This window comes from Entelurus aequoreus, linkage group LG01, assembly GCF_033978785.1.
Source record: "Entelurus aequoreus isolate RoL-2023_Sb linkage group LG01, RoL_Eaeq_v1.1, whole genome shotgun sequence".
In the NCBI taxonomy this organism is placed as follows: domain Eukaryota; kingdom Metazoa; phylum Chordata; class Actinopteri; order Syngnathiformes; family Syngnathidae; genus Entelurus; species Entelurus aequoreus.
Genome location: NC_084731.1, coordinates 79958058 through 79976974, shown reverse-complemented (window position 1 = coordinate 79976974; position 18917 = coordinate 79958058). Strand labels below are relative to the sequence as shown.

The 18917-nt window shown below is 41.7% G+C and overlaps 1 protein-coding gene across 1 annotated transcript in view; it reads right to left on the bottom strand.

The window, feature by feature from the left end:
• The window catches only part of enpp4 (ectonucleotide pyrophosphatase/phosphodiesterase 4), a 681324-nt gene that overhangs the window by 69154 nt on the left and 593253 nt on the right, over positions 1 to 18917 (bottom strand). The window lies entirely within an intron of this gene.

Below are 18917 nucleotides of genomic sequence, written 5' to 3'. Positions count from 1 at the left end.
AGCGACAAGTGATGCACGGTTTACACCCAAGACGCTAAAAAGAGAAAAGTTGATGACGACTGGCGTGTTTCCAACAAGACATGGACTGCAAAGCAACGTTCCCTCTAAGGTGCGTGCCTGCGCAATTGCGCACTGCTCAAGCGTCCGCTGCGCGCAGCAAATATATGCCGCGCACCAAATCAAATCCCATCTGAATTCTAAACAAAATAAACATATTTATTCTATGTAATTTTGCAATGCAACTTTGAGTGACAGTGACAACAAGCGGCCCTAACGGTGTTCGTCAACACCGTTCAATTGAACACCGTTCAATTATTGTAACGTCTATCGAGATGCTTCGAGGACAGGAATTATATTGATCACTTTATTGAGCAAAACTTTTTATATTCGGACATAACCACACCAAAAACATGAGTAAAACAATTCTATCTCGAAAAACTAATCATTTTCTGCTGTACAAACCAGGCCAAAACCAACTTGTCATCTGTCACCAACACGCATAGCACTAAACCACTGGTGCGTTTATGGCCACACAAAAAGTCGGACAACTCAAACACCACACAAAGTTACACTATGACTCCTCAGTCATACGTGTGCTTATTTTACTGTCATTTATTATTAATGTTAATTTATTTATATTAGTCATGGAATGCTGTTACACACACTATGTTGAAGTATTACTATTATTATTAATTATTATTATTATTATTATTTATCTTACGGTATATATCAAAAATAATATTGAGCAAAATTTAATTGAAATATTGTCGATGTGGCCCTCCAGCAGTGCTCGGGTTGCTCATGCGGCCCCCGGTAAAAATGAATTGCCCACCCCTGGTCTATAGTGACACCAAGGCTGGTGACTTTGGGACGCACATCATTTTGCAATGGTCCCAAGTTAGTGAGGGCCGGACCAAAAACTAAAATTTCCGTTTTTCCCTGATTCATTATTAAAAAATTCTGGGCTAACAAAGCCTTGACGTCGCATAGACAGTTGAGAAGGGGTGTCAGGGAGCCGTGGCCTTTTGAAATCGGCATATAAATTTGGCAGTCGTCTGCATAAAAGTGATAAGACAGTACATGCCTCTTAAAAATCTCTCCAAGAGGGAGGAGATATAGAGCAAACAGGACTGGGCCTAGAATAGATCCCCGGGGGACACCACAGTAAAGCGGAGCAGAAGAAGAGGTGGCGTCCCCCAGCCTGACAGAGAAGGACCTCTCTGACAGGTAGGATCTGAACCACTCTAATGCAGTCCCCCTGACACCCACACAGTCTCTCAGGCGGTCTAAAATAATTGTGTGGTGGACTGTGTCAAAGGCAACTGTAAGATCTAAAAGCACTAAAATGGCAGAGCTGCCAGAATCAGACATTGAAAGCAAGTCATTAAAAACCTTTAAAAGTGCAGATTCAGTACTGTGCAAAGCTTTGTATCCAGACTGAAATGGATCTAAAGTTCTATTTTCATCTAAAAAAGGCTGCAGTTGCGCCAAAACACATTCATCCAAAATTGTTGACACAAAAGGTAATTCAGAAATGGGCCGATAATTTGACAAACTTGTAGGATCAAGACCTGTTTTTTGATCAAAGGCTCAACAACAGCACCTTTACAAAAAGAGGGCACACTGCCATAAATCAAGCTGCTGTTGATGAAGTCCCTAAAAAACAAGTCAATAGAGTCCCAGACTTCTTTAAAAAAGCGATGGGGGACTGGGTCTGTGGGACAGGACGAGGGTTTTAGTTTGTCAACTATTCATGTAAGCTCAGGCATCGACACAGGCTCATACTGACAAAACACAGCCGAGCACTGAGTGCCCACACTGAAACTCAGTGGAGAAGGAGATAGATTTGCCCGAATAGAAGCAACCTTGTCATTAAAAAAGGAGATACATTTTTCACAAGTTTCACTTGTCATCTCCAGTGAAGTGGCTGGATTCGAATTAATTATTATTATTATTATTAGCCTTTATTTAACCAGGTAAAATCCCATTGAGATCAAAGATCTCTTTTCCAAGGGAGACCTGGCCAAGAGGGCAGCAGCAAGGTTACATTAAAAACAGTAAACAAATACATAAAACATCACATTTACGACATTAAAACTTGCTCACATAACACATGTGCATACAGACAAGGTAGACTGCAGTCCTTTCACAGAAGCTTTAAACTCATTCAACGTAACAAGGGTTTGAAGTTTAATATTCGATTGTAGGTTATTCCAAGCCTTCGCTGCTGAAAACCTAAATGCTTTCTTGCCCAGTTCAGTTCTTACTTTGGGGACGACAAATTGCAGAACATTCATTGAACGAAGATTGTGACTTCCTTGTTTATTTGTTAAAAGACAAGACAGATAAGATGGAGTGATACCCAGAATGGTTTTGTAGATGAAAACATACCAATGATTGAGGCGTCGAGCACATAAAGATGTCCAGTTAACCATTGAGTATAATACGAATTAAGAACAGAACTAATAGATTTAAAAAGAACACGAGGCTTGCTGTCTGACGGATATTTTGTTTTCTCAGCTTTAACCACACTTTGATCATTCCGACAGCTTTCTTCTAGAATTTGATAAGAGACCTCCAAGTGATCCCCTTTCCACTTACGCTCCGCCCTTCGCCACTCACGCCGAGCTGTGCACGTGGTGTCATTGAGCAAAGGCTCCTGTTTTGACTTTGAACGTATAGCTCTGAGGGGGGCTATACTGTCCAGAATCTCAGAACACGTGGAAATAAAAGAGCACATCAATTGTTCAGTGTCTGCAGAGTGTGGTATACTCTGCATGGACACAGTGAACAAAGGAGAAAAGGCGGCTGCAGTGTCAGACCTAATAACACACCCATGACGCACGGCAGGCGGTTTTACATCAGGGTCCAAACTTAAATTGAACATGACAGGACTGTGATCGGAAAACACAGCATCACCAACAACAACATTGTCAACATTAAAACCATAAGACAGTACAAGGTCTAGAGTGTGTCCATGTACATATATTGGGCCAGTAACATGCTGAGCCAAATTAAAACCTTAGATCAAGTCCAAAAACTCTCCGACCATGGGTTTAGAAGGACAACAAACGTGTACATTAAAATCTCTGACGATTAAAATCTTGTCGTAGCGCACCAGACTAAAAGCAATGAACTCCGAAAAGCTGAATCAAATATTTGTTGACAGAAATGTTGAAATTTAATATATATTCTACAAATGTATACAACATTAGAAATCATTAGTAAATCAGTGGCTACACAGAAGGTGAGATAACTCTTGGAAATGACTGGCTTTTAATGGATGTGTGTGTCCAAGTTAAAGGAAACAGGATGGCTTCTTCTAATGGATTCATTACAATCTTTGCAAGCTGGGTAATGTTTGCTGTGGTCTGGTACAACATGGCAGACAAACAACTATCAGAAATACAACCAATATTACATACAGATAATGTGTCATGAGACATGCACAACTATATTATATATAAAGAGGATAAAAGTAAAGGAAATTAAATGAGCTCAAATATACCTACAAATGAGGCATAATGATGCAATATGTACATACAGCTAGCCTAAATAGCATGATAGCATTGATTAGCTTGCAGTCATGCACTGACCAAATATGCCTGATTAGCACTCCAACAAGTCAATAACATCAACAAAGCGTACCTTTGTGCATTCACGCACAGCATAAAACTTTTGGTGGACAAAAAAGAAGTGGAAAATTTAACATGTAAACAAACTGTTGCGTCACAGTACGGTGAGTTCAATAACCACCGAAATTAGTAGGACAAAACGATGTTCACCAAATACTGTCATCAGTGAAGCATACACACAAACATATTAAACAGTGGGCTCTCTAACGATTGGAAAGGTTTGTGTCATGTTTGTCCTCACACAAAAAACATACTAAAACATACTTTTTCCATTTTCAATCCTTTTTCAAAAATGCTCCAGGGAGCCACTAGGGCGGCACTAAAGAGCTGCATGCGGCTCGAGAGCCGCGGGTTGCTGACCCCCGTCTTAGACACACGTAACAAAGGTGTTTTTGCTGCTAAATTAACCACAACATGAGCGCCGCATAAAACATGATGTCCCAAAAATAATGTTAAAAAAACGACTTGTCCAGCTGTTTACTGACACATACTATTCATGTTAAAATAGCTTTTATTGCAAATGATTATCGGCTCCAGCCTCCAAATATCGGCTATAGCCCTCATTGACTACTAATAACTGGTATCGGTATTGGCCCTGAAAGAACCGTATCGGTCGAGCTCTGAAGTGAACCCACATGACTTGATTTGCCTTCATCATCAAAAAGCACATTAAAACCTTTACACATTAAAATGGAGGATTAAGACCATATTTTAAACACTTTAATGAAAATAATATGGAGTAAAAACAATATTTAAAGTATTTATTTTCTTTTTAAACTTGGTTAAAATACTTCTAGTGCGTGTACAAATACTTTTTTGTAATAATAATTATAACAGTGATGATTTTGGTCACACTAACCGCAACGCCAAATGTCCGTATCATTACATCCCTATCCTGTACACCAGTCATTCTCAAACTGTGGTAGGAGGGCGCCATCTAGTGGTACGCCAAATAATCACTTATTCAAATATTCAAACACACTGTTACTGTTCAAACTGTGCGTTATGTTTCAATGGCCAACAATATTAAATACACTTGTCAAATAAAAGCTGGGCCTGGTTTTTAATGAATGCTTAGGCCTACTACGCTACTGCATTTTAATGCTGGTCGTCATGGTGGTACTTGGGGAGCCAAGTGTTTTCTGAGGTTAGACAACAGTTGCAGCCATTACGAGCATTTCGATGTCGTCTTCTGCTATGACCAGGTCTTCTCTGTAATGAAATTATATTTTGTGTGATTAAAATGACCCTCGAGGCTTTTATTAGATTAACTCCGACAAAAAGCACGCGTGGCATCAGTTTCCGAATTGGGATTAACACCTAAAACAAGCTCACATGTCCATCCTCATCATCATCCGCATCGCCAGAGGGAGCTGGACCCATCTGATCATACAGAACAGGGTCAGCAAAGGACAGCAGAGTGTGTGTGTGTGTGTGTGTGTGTGTGTGTGTGTGTGTGTGTGTGTGTGTGTGTGTGTGTGTGTGTGTGTGTGTGTGTGTGTGTGTGTGTGTGTGTGTGTGTGTGTGTGTGTGTGTGTGTGTGTGTGTGTGTGTGTGTGTGTGTGTGTGTGTGTGTGTGTGTGTATGGGGAGGCGGGTTGTTTCACCGCTTCCCAATCCAGAGGCCAAAATGTCTCAATAAAATGTTTTTTTGCGTTTGTTTGTTTTTTGTAGCTGTTGGTGAGTTTGTGTGTTTGACAAATGAACTGATAAAGGGTGCACTCATGTATATTTTGTTTTTAATACATGTCAATAAATATTGTTTAACAACTACGCGTCTGATTTGGACACCTCCGTATGCAAATGAGTTATAGTTTGGATTGTTGTTGGCTACTTAGGGCCTGATCTACTAAGATCTAAATACAGTGTGTGTAAACAATGAAATTGTGTGTTAGAGTGTGATCTACCAAGACCGTACAATGGAAAAGTGTTGCTGGACGCCTTATTTAAATGAGGTTTTCTGCGTTTATGCGGCTTTTACATGATCATTTACTGCAAATGTATGTTATCGTGCTCCTACGTGTGGCGTTTTGCTATGTTTTCAAACATGCACCACTTTTTATGGGCATTTAACTTCGACGATGCAAACCACTCTTTTTTTTTCTTTCTTTTTTAAAAGTCGCACTCACAGCTGAGGCTGGCAGTAACAGAGTCCAGATGCAAGAAAATGCATATTGCAAGAAGTTATTTTTTTAATACAGGAGAAATGTTGATAATGTATCTTCCATACCCTATGTGTCAAAGTCATGGCCCGCGGGCCAGATCCGGCCGGCAAATTAATTATCTATGGCCCCTGGGATGATATTTGATTAGTATTAGAACCGACCCGCAGGCCACAGCCGCCTGCTGCTGTTTTGCACGCACCAATACTCCATCAGTGTTGGCGCTAGGAATTTTCAAAATGGGGTCCGGGGCATCAATCAAGTCATAAAAATGGGCTTCCACAGTAAATTTTTGGGGTCCCACTTTTTTGTAACCGTTTTGAAAACAAATGATAAATGTATGCATTAGCCTTTTATATCTCACATTCTATATTGTGTTTTTGAAAAAGGTTGTCATAAACGGTACTTAATTTGTTAAAAAAAAGAACACCGTATTTCCTTGAATTGGCGCCGGGAATATGGTATTCGCATGCCTCGAATTACAGCCGGGTCAAACTCGTTTCGCAAAATAATTAGCGCATGCTTGGCACTTCCGCCGGGTCAAATATGAGTCATTAAATGACCCCCGCCTCCTGGTGGTAGAGGGCGCTAGTGATTCTTCTTGCGACTGCTGGTACTGCAGAAGAGTGCTGCAGAAGAAGACAACCGGCAGCAAGAGTGCACAGCCATTTTTTGCTTGGACTTTTACCATGGAGGATTACATATCTAAAATAAAACAGTTTTCTAAACTGGACTTTCAATCGAAGCAGGAGGTAATACTTAAAAGGAAGACCTCCATCGAGACAGAGAGACTTTTAAAAGTGAAGAAAGATAAGGAAGACTTCTATATCGATGCTTTTCTTCAAAAGGAGCTGGCATGGACTCATTTATACCTAAAGGTAGGACAATAATAACGTTTTTTTTTTATTAAATGTGCTTTTCATGATAAGGTAAGCGCCGGAGTGAGAAGAGGTTTTAAAATAATTAGCGCAAGCTTGGCCATCCCGCAGGCTTCTGGTAAGCGCCGGAGTGACAGGAGGTTTTAAATTAATTAGTGCCCCTGCGGCTATTCAAGGAAATACGGTAAATAAATGATAAATGATAAATGGGTTATACTTGAATAGCGCTTTTCTACCTTCAAGGTATTCAAAGCGCTTTGACAGTATTTCCACATTCACCCATTCACACACACATTCACACACTGATGGCGGAAGCTGCCATGCAAGGCGCTAACCAACAGCCATCAGAGGCAAAGGGTGAAGTGTCTTGCCCAAGGACACAACGGACGTGACTAGGATGGTAGAAGGTGGGGATTGAACCCCAGTAACCAGCAACCCTCCGATTGCTGGCACGGCCACTCTACCAACTTCGCCACGCCGTCCCAAACAAAAGAAAACACATTTTTATGCATATTAGGGGTGTGGGAAAAAATCGATTCGAATTCGAATCGCGATTCTCACGTTGTGCGATTCAGAATCGATTCTCATTTTTTAAAAATCGATTTTTTTTTTTAAATTTATTTATTTATTTATTTTTTTTAATTTTTATTTATTTTAATTTTTTTTAATTAATCAATCCAACAAAACAATACACAGCAATACCGTAACAATGCAATCCAATTCCAAAACCAAACCCGACCCAGCAACACTCAGAACTGCAATAAACAGAGCAATTGAGAGGAGACACAAACACGACACAGAACAAACCAAAAGTAGTGAAACAAAAATGAATATTACCAACAACAGTATCAATATTAGTTACAATTTCAACATAGCAGAGATTTAAAATCCCTCATTGACATTATCATTAGAGATTTATAAAAAAATAAAAAAATAACAATAGTGTCACAGTGACTTACACTTGCATCGCATCTCATAAGCTTGACAACACACTGTGTCCAATATTTTTATATTTGTATTTTTACAGATCCTGCTGAAATCCTATGTATTGAATGAACAGAGAATCGTTTTGAATCGGGAAAAACTAGTTTTTTAATCGAGAATTGTGTTGAATTAAGAAAAAATCGATTTTGAATCGAATCGTGACCCCAAGAATCGATATTGAATTGAATCGTGGAACATCCAAAGATTCACAGCCCTAATGCATATGTAAATGTATTCTGTTATAAACATTCATTCATTTTCTTCTTCCCTTAATGGATCTAAACTTTACCGCTGCCCGTAGTTTTTTCTATATTTTTATTGTAATATTTTCAGAATGTGTTTGTTCTAATTTTGGCCAAAGTAAAACAAAGAAAACAATCTGAAGTTGTCTTTATTTTTTAAAATTTTTTGTCAAGATGGCGGCGCCCTGATGGCAGCGGCTTGCAGACGCTCTTGGAAGTGTAGAGCGATTTGGCAAAAATACCCGTCAATTCTGTCAATTTCATGGCTGGCTCACAGCCTGGACACTTCATGGTCACATACGACCGACAGACAATTCTGGATGTGGATAGATCGGGCCGTTATAGACTGAAAGATGCATGTACGGTGGACCTCCTCGCTGGCATGGGAATACTTTGCGGGCTACATCCAGCGGCCTTTGAAGCAGCGGAGTCAAGTACCAGCGGGGACCGTCAACGGAGGAGACGCAAGCGGTGTGAGCGGAAGCAGAAGCGGGGATGCCGAGCGGGGCTAACAACAAAGCGAAAGGCTAATCCTCAAAGAAGCGCTAGTCCGGGTAAGGAGTCAGTTAAACTAGAAATAGCCAGCGCCAGGTTGCATAATCCCTGTACGCATAGCAATTCTCTTAGAATAATATACAACTCACATAATGTTTTTTCTGTTGTGACTGTGTCAGAGGTAGACATGCATTCTACTGAGGTGGCAAACTATGATGCGTTCAGTTTATCGCAGCACCAAGCAAACAATCTGAAAATTCCCATCATATCAATTCCTAGATATGGTCGAAACTATTTAAAGTGCACTATGCATAATAAACGCAACATTATTAATATTGCTACTACGGATAATTTCAACAAAAACTCGTCAAAACAGCCCACTACCTATAATATGGGCTTTTTAAACATAAGATCATTATCTTCCAAAACGTTATTAGTTAATGAGGTCATTAGAGACAACAATCTTGACGTCGTTGGTCTCGCAGAGACCTGGCTCAAACCGGACGATTTTTTTGCGCTAAATGAGGCATCTCCTCCTAACTATACGAATGCACATGTTACCCGTCCTCTTAAAAGTGGAGGGGGTGTCGCACTAATATACAACAAAAACTTTAACCTTACCACTAACCTAAATAATAAATATAACTCGTTTGAGGTGCTTATTATGAGGTTTGTCACACCGCTGCCTCTCCACCTGGCTGTTATCTACCGCCCCCCTGGGCCCTATTCGGACTTTATCAGTGAATTGTCAGAGTTTGTTGCTGATCTAGTGACGCACGTCGACAATATAATCATAATGGGGGACTTTAATATCCATATGAATACCCCATCGGACCCTCCGTGCGTGGCGCTCCAGACTATAATTGATAGCTGTGGTCTTACACAAATAATACATGAACCCACGCATCGCAATGGTAATACGATAGATCTAGTGCTTGTCAGGGGTGTCACCACCTCCAAAGTTACGATACTCCCGTATACTAAAGTAATGTCCGATCATTACCTTATAAAATTCGAAGTTCTGACTCATTGTCAACAAACTAATAATAATAATAATAACTACTATAGCAGCCGCAACATTAATGCTGCCACAACGACGACTCTTGCTGGCCTACTGCCTTCGGTAATGGCACCATTCCAAATTATGTCGGATCTATTGATAACCTCACTAACAACTTTAACGACGCCCTGCGCGACACCATTGATAGTGTAGCACCGCTAAAGCTAAAAAGGGCCCCTAAAAGGCGTACCCCAAGGTTTACAGAAGAAACTAAAGCCCATAAATTATCATGTAGAAAGCTGGAAAATAAATGGCGCGCAACTAAACTTGAGGTTTTCCATCAAGCATGGAGTGATAGTTTAATAACTTATAAATGCATGCTTAACTTAGCTAAAGCTAAATATTACTCAAATCTCATCCACCTCAACAAAAATGATCCTAAATTTTTGTTTAGTACAGTAGCATCGCTAACCCAACAAGGGACTCCTCCCAGTAGCTCACCCATTCGGCAGATGACTTTATTAATTTCTTTAATAAGAAGATTGAAGTCATTAGAAAGGAGATTCAAGACAATGCATCCCAGCTACAACTGGGTTCTATTAACACAGATACGACTGTATATACGACGGATACCGCCCTCCAAAATAGTTTCTCTCTCTTTGATTAAATAACATTAGAGGAATTGTTAAGATGTGTAAATGGGACAAAACAAACAACATGTTTACTTGACCCATTTCCTGGGAAACTTATCAAGGAGCTTTTTGTATTATTAGGTCCATCAGTGCTAAATATTATAAACTTATCACTTTCCTCTGGCACTGTTCCCCTAGCATTCAAAAAAGTGGTTATTCATCCTCTACTCAAAAGACCTAACCTCGATCCTGACCTCATGGTAAACTACCGGCCGGTGTCCCACCTTCCGTTTATCTCGAAAATCCTTGAAAAAATTGTTGCACAGCAGCTAAATGAACACTTAGCGTCTAACAATCTCTGTGAACCTTTTCAATCCGGTTTCAGGGCAGATCACTCTACGGAGACAGCCCTCGCAAAAAGGACTAATGATCTATTGCTAACGATGGATTCTGATGCGTCATCTATGTTGCTGCTTCTTGATCTTAGCGCCGCTTTCGATACCGTCGATCATAATATTTATTAGAGTGTATCAAAACACGTATTGGTATGTCGGACTTAGCCTTGTCTTGGTTTAACTCTTATCTTACTGACAGGATGCAGTGCGTCTCCCATAACAATGTGACATCGGACTATGTTAAGGTAACGTGCGGAGTCCCCCAGGGTTCGTTTCTTGGCCCTGCACTCTTTAGTATTTACATGCTGCCGCTAGGTGACATCATACGCAAATACGGTGTTAGCTTTCACTGTTATGCTGATGACACCCAACTCTACATGCCCCTAAAGCTGACCAACACGCCAGATTGTAGTCAGCTGGAGGCGTGTCTTAATGAAATTAAGCAATGGATGTCCGCTAACTTTTTGCAACTCAACGCTAAGAAAACGGAAATGCTGATTATCGGTCCTGCTCAACACCGACATCTATTTAATAATACCACCTTAACATTTGACAACCAAACCATTAAACAAGGCGACTCTGTAAAGAATCTGGGTATTATTTTCGACCCAACTGTCTCGTTTGAGTCACACATTAAGAGTGTTACTAAAACGGCCTTCCTTCATCTCCGTAATATCGCAAAAATTCGTTCCATCTTGTCCACTAGCGACGCTGAGATCATTATTCATGCATTCGTTACGTCTCGTCTCGATTACTGTAACGTTTTATTTTCGGGCCTCCCTATGTCTAGCATTAAAAGATTACAGTTGGTACAAAATGCGGCTGCTAGACTTTTGACAAAAACAAGAAAGTTTGATCATATTACGCCTATACTGGCTCACCTGCACTGGCTTCCTGTGCACTTAAGATGTGACTTTAAGGTTTTACTACTCACGTATAAAATACTACACGGTTTAGCTCCATCCTATCTTGCTGATTGTATTGTACCATATGTCCCGGCAAAAAATCTGCGTTCAAAGAACTCCGGCTTATTAGTGATTCCCAGAGCCCAAAAAAAGTCTGCGGGCTACAGAGCGTTTTCTGTTCGGGCTCCAGTACTATGGAATGCCCTCCCGGTAAAAGTTAGAGATGCTACCTCAGTAGAAGCATTTAAGTCCCATCTTAAAACTAATTTGTATACTCTAGCCTTTAAATAGACCCCCCTTTTTTAGACCAGTTGATCTGCCGTTTTCTTTTCTCCTCTGCCCCCTCGCTGGGTTATTCCGGCTCCGGTGACCATGGATGAGGTGCTGGCTGTCCAGAGTTGAGACCCGGGGTGGACCGCTCGCCTGTGCATCGGTTGGGGACGTCTCTGCGCTACTGACCTGTCTCCGCCCGGGATGGTCTCCTGCTGGCCCCACTATGGACTGGACTCTCACTGTTATGTTGGATCCACTAGGGACTGTACTTAGAGGTGGGGTTACCCACATATGCGATCCTCCCCAAGGTTTCTCATAGTCATTCAGATCGACGTCCCTTGTGTGGGCTCTGTGCCGAGGATGTCGTTGTGGCTTGTGCAGCCCTTTGAGACTTTTGTGATTTAGGGCTATATAAATAAACATTGGTTGATTGATTGATTGATTTTTGAGTTTTAATGCCATGATTTTAATAGTCCGGCACGCATGTGCACAGATTTTCCTCCAATGAGTTTGACACCCCTGTTCAATCAATCAATCAATCAATCAATATTTATTTATTTAGCCCTAAATCACAAGTGTCTCAAAGGGTTGCACAAGCCACAACGACATCCGCGGTACAGAGCCCACATAAGGGCAAGGAAAAACTCACAACCCCAATGGGGTTTTCTATAGGAAAAAAAGGATGTCATTAAAAAAAATGCCAGCAGACACCTAAATACATTAATTATATTTATTTTAATCAACCCCTTAAGTCAACCAGCATTTATAACATTATGAAATGATATTGCTGAACAGACAATTTCTAATCATTTCATTTTGGACAGTCTGCGTGTGTAACTTTGTATCTACTTTTCAGACGTTCCAAATAAAGACAAAAAAATAGCGCTTGCAATTGAGTTTTAGTCAAGAGAAATCCCTCGCCGGGTGCTAAATAGTTGCATTTGCATCTTCTCTTTCCAGTATTGTGGGTGTTCTGAGGATCAGAATATACTCTGCATATTCATGAAGACAGACACACTAAATCACTTCTCTAATTGCGTGTGACCCGGTGAACATGCTTTATCAGTATCATGCAGTATCATGCTTCAAACCCTGCTTCGAAAAACTGGGCACTACAAAATGTGCTCATTGGAGCTTGACTTTGTCATTTTGATAGAAGAAAATAAAAAAATCAACACATTGTTTTATTAATTTTTTTTTGGAAGTTGATGTGTTTTATATATTGTGTTTCATTATATGTTGTGTATAGTTACTGTTGCTGATCAATTTGAATTAATTATTATTTATTGAGTTGATTTAATTTTATTTTTCAGTATCAAATAGTTCAAGTTAATCATAATCCGTTTCTAATTTAAATAAGGATACCCTTTTTTTATTTTATTTTATCTTACAGTCTAAGAACAAATTTTTATGAAGTTATTCATGTTTTTTTCTTCTTTTGTTGTGTTTAAGGTTGATAAGTATACCTTTGAGGTATAGCATACAATTGTATAGACGGACTAGCATATGCAATTTCGGGACAAACCGTGAATTCTATGTGTGCAAGTATGTGGAAATGCGCGAGCCGAACCAAAATGCTAACGTTAGCAAGTCAACTGCATCACAGAACGAGTTATATGACTCTGAAGCGTACGGTTTAAAAATTGGCTAGAAAAATTGGCATGCTAAAGTTAGCATGCTAACAGTTAGCATGTGTCAAGTACTGAGTTATATGACTGAGGTGTACGGCTGAAAAATTGGCTAGAAAAAGTTGTCACGCTAATGTTAGCATGCTAACAGTTAGCATGTGTCAAGTACTGAGTTATATGACTCTGAGGCGTACGGCTGAAAATTGGCTAGAAAAAGTTGGCATGCTAATGTTAGTATGCTAACAGTTAGCATGTGTCAAGTACTGAGTTATATGACTGAGGCGTACGGCTGAAAAATTGGCTAGAAAAAGTTGTCACGCTAATGTTAGCATGCTAACAGTTAGCATGTGTCAAGTACTGAGTTATAAGACTCTGAGGCGTACGGCTGAAAAATTGGCTAGAAAAAGTTGGCATGGTAATGTAAGCATGCTAACAGTTAGCATTTGTCAAGTACTGAGTTATATGACTGAGGCGTACGGCTGAAAAATTGGCTAGAAAAAGCTGGCATGCTAATGTTGCATGCTAACAGTTAGCATGTGTCAAGTACTGAGTTATATGACTCTGAGGCGTACGGCTGAAAAATTGGCTAGAAAAAGTTGGCATGTTAATGTTAGCATGCTAACAGTTAGCATGTGTCAAGTACCAAATTATATTGTATATGGCTGACAAAAACTACTCAGAAGTGCTAATACTAAATAATATAGAAGCTTATATTATTGTTTACATTCAGAGCAGCCATCTTTGAAGCCAACTCGGCGGTGGTGAAAATGCTCTGACTTTCCGTGTAGGAAATCCGACTTCGAGGGGCATTCAAGTTGAAACTTAAAACTAGGAACTCAAAAATTCCGACTTCCTAATACAAATGGAACGCACCGTGAGGTGTACGGCAACAAAGGTGGCTAAAAAAGTTAGCATGTGTCAAGTACAATATGACTCTGAGTTGCACAGAGGCAAAATTGGCCAAAAAAAGGTAGCATGCTAATGTTAGCATGTTTCAAGTACCAAGTTATGTGACTCTAAGGCAGGGGTGTCTAACGTACGGCCCGTCGAACATGTTTTATCCGGCCCGCGGGATGAGTTTGCTAAGTATAAAAATGAGCTGAAATTTTTGAATGAAAGAAACTGCTGTTATAAATGTGTCCACTAGATGTCACAATAGCAATTCTTTGTATCTTTGTAGATGATGCTACATATGTACAAAAAAATAAACCACATGATGTTAGTGCATCAGTCGAGGAAAATGAGCAAACTATATAAATAACATCCTGTAATTTGATTTTGATATTATTTTTTTATCTTGATAGATTGAAAATTAACACCAATGAGTTGACTGATGAACATTATCACATAATTTATTCAAAAAGTATAAAAAACGACAAATAAAGATAGAATACGGTCCGTGTACCTTCCGTTCATTCTATTTCCAATTTTTAAATGCAAATCAAAAAACACATTTCGGGCCATTTTTTCTATTTTAATTTCCGAAACAAAAGTTGGACAACTATTTAATGACACTTTTTTAAAAACGACAATAGGACTCTTGCTGAACAAAGGTGTTAGCGTTATGTTAAAAACAAGCTAAACGCAAAGGAAAAGCTAAAATAATGCTTCCGGTTCAATTTGTCATCACACATATAACCACGCATTTTTGCATTTTGGATGAACATATATTCGATTTTTGTGTTTATCTGGAAAAATAAAAATCCATAAAAGCAAAACAGCACAAAATCCAATTTTATGGCAATATTTGAATGAAAATCAACCTTTTTTTTGTTTGTTTTCAAATCTGCCATATACTGTATAGTAAAAATTGAAAAACGGCCCTAACTTTGTTTTTTGATTTGCGTTTCAGAATTGGAAATAGAATGAACGGAAGGAACACGGACCGAATACTATTAACCGCAACACGAAAGTGTAATAAACCCCCAACAACATTATGATTTGTACTAGGGCTGGGCGATATATCGAATATACTCAATATATCGCGGTCTCTGTGCGATATAGAAAATGACTATCGTGATATTCAAGTATACGTTCTCACGCAGTTGCTTTTAGCTGCGGGCATTACACTACAGCAGTGGTTCTTAACCTTGTTGGAGGTACCGAACCCACCAGTTTCATATGCGCATTCACCGAACCCTTCTTTAGTGAAAAATAATGGGGTTTTTTTCCAATTCAAGACAAAGTTATGTTTTTTTACTGGTGCACAAAATGAATCGTGCATGAACATCACCTTGTTCAAAGAACAAAACCAACACACTGCATAAACTCACAACAAATTACACACCTGCTGTCACGATGCGGACTCGTACCCCGCATTCCTCCTGCAAATGTTTGTCAGAGTTTCTCCTCTGGCTGCTCGTCTGGACACGCCCCTGGGCGCGGCCAACCCACGCAGCAACAAGGCTGCAAACAATTGTGCATCAGCACACCTGGACTTGACGAGAGGGACCAGCATGAAAGCCAGCGGACTCAGGAGATCTTCGCCAGAACGTAGCCAATCTCCCCTGAGTAAGCATCACGTCTGGCACCCCTCCCTCGTTCCTTGCTCGCCTTCTTTGTGCTCTTCCTCGTTCCTTATTGATGTCCTTTGTGTCTTCCACAGTGTCTTCCCTGTTAACCGAGTTCGTGTCTTGCCTCACGACTCCCTCCCGGATCTTTGCTTGCCTCCCTCAATCCTTGACCACTGCCTGGACATTGACATCGTTGCCCCTCTCCTGCCTTCGACTGCTTGCCTCCCCGCTGACTGCCTCTTTGCCTTCCCCCTTGAATTTGGTGAAAGATTCACTCAACACGCACCTACAACACCCACTGGTAAATATCACATTGTTAATTCCACACATCGTCCGCATTCATTCACTAGTGGTAGCATACACACCCCACACATTCATCAAAGGTTTAAATAAACCGTCTAAACCGCAGTTCTGCCTTGGTGTCGCCTCCTTCCCTTTGACATTACATAACAGTACGTTCAGAAAGTCTCTGGTCGAACAAGAGAGCAAGGTTGATGAGGTCTCTGCAAGAAGTGGGTCTGTCCCTCAGTAGTCCGTCTTTGATTTCCTCGGAGAGGCCTCGACGGTAAGCGCTCTGAAGCGCCCGGTCGCCCCAGCCCCTGTCAGCCGCCAGGGTCCGGAACTCCAGGGTGTAGGCCGCCACCGAACGAGGTCCCTGCAGGATCGAGTGAAGGCGTCCCGCGGCGTCCCCCCCATCCTTGGGGTGGTCGAAGACGGCCCGGAACTCAGCACGGAAGGCGGTGTAGTCCGAGCTTAGACCCAAGGTCTTGTCCACGGCAGCCATAGCCCACTTGAGTGCAGGTCCAGTGAGCAAGGCAAAAATGAAGGCGATCTTAGCCCCATCAAAGGAATAGCGTGAGGGCTGGTGTTGGAAGATAAGATCGCACTGTACAAGAAATCCCCTGCACAGCTCAAAATCCCCCTCGAAGGGTCTAGGACAGGCAATCTTGGGTTCCCGTTTAGGACTGAACTGTTCAGGTCGCCGGGCTGGGGACGTAGGCTGCTGGGTTGCTGCAGCGGATGTCACTCTAGGCACTAGGCAGTCCAGTCTAGAGTGTAGTCTGGAGAAAGCTTTCTCCAAACTGTCCTCAAGCGAAAAAAAACGCTCTTGGTGCTCATTAACAACATCACTGAGGATAGACATGCCGGAAGTCCTGAGGAATCGGGACTGGGCCTCGCTGGTGTCGCCTGGTTCCGCCATAGTTTTTGGCCAGAACGTACTGTTCTCCGTGAAGCCATATTCCTCAGCCAAGGTCTGCGTCAACGAGCGCATTCCAATGGTTGTTTGGAAGTTGGAGCCTTGGGTTCCGTATCGCACAAGAATGTAGAAGTCCTGGGAGTCGCAGGCGCCGCTGATGTAAGGTTGGACTGTGGCCATGACAGCCAATTTTGCTTCCAGATAAGTGGAGTAAGAAAGTGGTGCATAGTCTGGCAGGACCACCAGGCCGAAAGTCAGTTGTAGCGAGTAGACCACGTAGCCCATGTCTTTCTTCTCGCTCAAAGTACCTTGTCGATCCCTCGCTTCTAGAGGATTTCTACCGTGCCAATCCTGATGCTCCCCGGCGCTCGTCGGGTGCCTCGCTTAAGGGGGGGATACTGTCACGATGCGGACTCGTACCCGCATTCCTCCTGCAAATGTTTGTCAGAGTTTCTCCTCTGGCTGCTCGTCTGGACACGCCCCTGGGCGCGGCCAACCCACGCAGCAACAAGGCTGCAAACAATTGTGCATCAGCACACCTGGACTTGACGAGAGGGACCAGCATAAAAGCCAGCGGACTCAGGAGATCTTCGCCAGAACGTAGCCAATCTCCCCTGAGTAAGCATCACGTCTGGCACCCCTCCCTCGTTCCTTGCTCGCCTTCTTTGTGCTCTTCCTCGTTCCTTATTGATGTCCTTTGTGTCTTCCACAGTGTCTTCCCTGTTACCCGAGTTCGTGTCTTGCCTCACGACTCCCTCCCGGATCTTTGCTTGCCTCCCTCAATCCTTGACCACTGCCTGGACATTGACATCGTTGCCCCTCTCCTGCCTTCGACTGCTTGCCTCCCCGCTGACTGCCTCTTTGCCTTCCCCCTTGGATTTGGTGAAAGATTCACTCAACACGCACCTACAACACCCACTGGTAAATATCTCATTTTTAATTCCACACATCGTCCGCATTCATTCACTAGTGGTAGCATACACACCCCACACATTCATCAAAGGTTTAAATAAACCGTCTAAACCGCAGTTCTGCCTTGGTGTCGCCTCCTTCCCTTTGACATTACATAACACCTGCAAATTAGATGGAAAATTAGAGGGAACATTGTTCGGGGGTATCCATAATACGCGATAGGGAGAAGTATTTATTTACACGATGAGTCGGGTTTGTCTTGACCTCCGCGGCAGAGGCTCCACCGAACCCCTGAGGCCGACTCACCGAACCCCTAGGGTTCGATCGAACCCAGGTTAAGAACCACTGCACTACAGGCTCTTCTCACTCTTTGTTGTCTCTCCTTCTCACAGAGACTTAAACAAGCGCACCTTCTTACATACGTCACATATTGTCACGCGTGCAACGTCATACGCTCTTGCGGAGCAGAGAGGTAGCAGCATGGGTAACGTTAGCTGTGATGCTAGCGGAGTGGTGCGGGTGGTAATACGAGAGAAAGAAGGTGCAAATCTGGTAACAAATGAAGGAAGAATTAATTCCCAAGAAAAACAGCACAGGGTCCATCGTCTGTCGGTAGTTTGGCTACAAGCGGCAAGATGTCGAACAGACAACCGTAATATGTCAAGTATGTGGCAAAAGCGTTGCTACAAAAAGTAGCAGCACTTCTACAAACCCCGTTTCCATATGAGTTGGGAAATTGTGTTAGATGTAAATATAAACGGAATACAATGATTTGCAAATCATTTTCAACCCATATTCAGTTGAACATGCTACAAAGACAACATATTTTAAGTTCAAACTGATAAACTTTTTTTTTGTTGCAAATAATCATCCATCCATCCATTTTCTACCGCTTGTCCCTTTTTCATTAACTTTAGAATTTGATGCCAGCAACACGTGACAAAGAAGTTGGGAAAGGTGGCAATAAATACTGATAAAGTTGAGGAATGCTCATCAAACACTTATTTGGAACATCCCACAGGTGAACAGGCAAATTGGGAACAGGTGGGTGCCATGATTGGGTATA